We start from the raw sequence: 1,904 nt of genomic DNA, 5'->3' as shown, positions 1-1,904 counted from the left end.
TATTTTAATAATATTTTTATTTAGACCTTTGTAATTGAATTATACATTGTAGTAATTTCTTATAAATATTTTTTGGTTCCTTATTAAATTACTTGTTCTTTATACCCCAAGGGTATTTCGGTAATTTTATGGTGAAATAAAATGGTTACACATGCATATTATTTTTTCTTATATTTATTAGTTTTGTCCTTTTTTTTTATGGTGCAATAAAATGATTACACATGCATTTTGATTTTTTCTTATATTTATTAGTTTTGTCCTCATGTATTATTTTAATAATATTTTTTATTTAGACCTTTGTAATTAAATTATACATGATAGTAATTTTTTATAAATATCTTTTTATTCCTTATTAAATAACCAATGGTATTTCGATAATTTTATGGTACAATAAATATTTTGAAATCGACGATATCTCCTCCAACTTATATATTTGAAACTTTCAAATAAGACGTGCATCATGTACTTTTCCAGGAATGTCCAAATAAAAGACATGCCGTCAACTGTAGTTACAACAATCTAACTAGATATTTATCGACTTATATAATTACTTTTGTATTGGTTGAATCAGTCTAGCAAGCTCAATTTTGTTCCACACTGAATGTATATATTATGTTAACATTGGTTCATTGTACTACATTTCTTTTTTTATTCCTATACTAAACAATTAAAACAATTAGGAAAAAATCTTTTCCAAAGTTGAATACATTAGTGTTGCCAAAATGTCCATGCCTTGCACGGGTACGGGTATCTAGTTTATATATAAATATATAAAACTAGAGTAGTAGGTAGGAATAAGTGAATTTCATGCTAACATACTTGAATTCTAAGGTAGGTATTGTCACTGAATAAAACATGGAAAGGGGTAGAAATATGATGATCTGACCAAATCTGCACTTGATTGTGTGAGAACTTCAAGCCAAATCTGCACTTGATATATTGTGTGGGAACTTCGATTAGTGGGTAGAACCTTTATAAAATAACCATTCAATGATCCCCATTTGGCTGCCTTGTATGCATCATATTTGCTTCCATTCTTTTGGGTTCCTGTCCATTACTAACAAGTCCCTTTTATCATACCTATGCATTTGTTGTGCTTCACTTATTGCTTCCAAAGCCTAAGTTTGAAGCAAATGGTTAATAATATTAAACTTGATATAGTAAGTACACCAATAAAACAAAATCGCTGAAGTATATACATACATACATAGATACATATCGGATTATTTGCAAACACCACTATCAATGAGATATGTTCTACAAAGTTGCCTTTTCCATCTTCAACTTTGAAACAATGAGCAAGAAGATAAGTAGGAGCTGCCGATGTGCTGATGCAAATATCGGTCTTAAATGTTTCGCCTGCATACATACATACATACACCCATTAGATATTTTTGTAGAGTTAGAACAACATAACATAGTTATCATAGTAGAGTATATTGTCACGGGCTCATTTTTCAACGTGTCAGCGGCACACAATTTTGTGCGTGCGGCGCCCATGGTTCCCCCAACTATGGGCCAGCCTTCCTCATTTCCCAGGTCTTTAGCATGATCCTGTGCCTGTGGGAAGCTCGCCTCAGAGGCTTGCCCCCCTTTGGTGCCGCTCCTTCAACATGTCGGCTGACATGGCCAACGTATAAGCAACTCTTCTGGCGCACCTTTAATCCGTGGATCTCATCCATATGCGCTCCTGGGGATGGCTACGGACATACTCGTCCCTTGCCTTGGCCTGAGCATTGCCATCGTATGCACAGTCCTATCCTCAAGCTTGACATCGCCTCATGCATGTGCACTTGGCCTTTGCTTCGCCCGAGTAGGGCAACCCTCAATCCTTGGCCAACGGACCCTTGCTCGCTTGGCTGAACCTTGACCAAGCTCACAAGTTAGCTCACGAGTCTCTTGGG

General features: G+C 35.5%; 1 pseudogene; it reads right to left on the bottom strand.

Annotated features, from left to right (window-relative positions):
- Positions 1 to 1,682, bottom strand: part of LOC124898439 — a 14,186-nt pseudogene extending 12,504 nt beyond the window's left edge.
- Positions 1,683 to 1,904: the final 222 nt, after the last annotated feature.

The sequence above is a fragment of the Capsicum annuum genome, chromosome 5 (genome assembly GCF_002878395.1).
Source record: "Capsicum annuum cultivar UCD-10X-F1 chromosome 5, UCD10Xv1.1, whole genome shotgun sequence".
In the NCBI taxonomy this organism is placed as follows: domain Eukaryota; kingdom Viridiplantae; phylum Streptophyta; class Magnoliopsida; order Solanales; family Solanaceae; genus Capsicum; species Capsicum annuum.
Note: the sequence above shows the minus strand (reverse complement) of the source record. Positions and strands in the feature narration are given on the sequence as shown.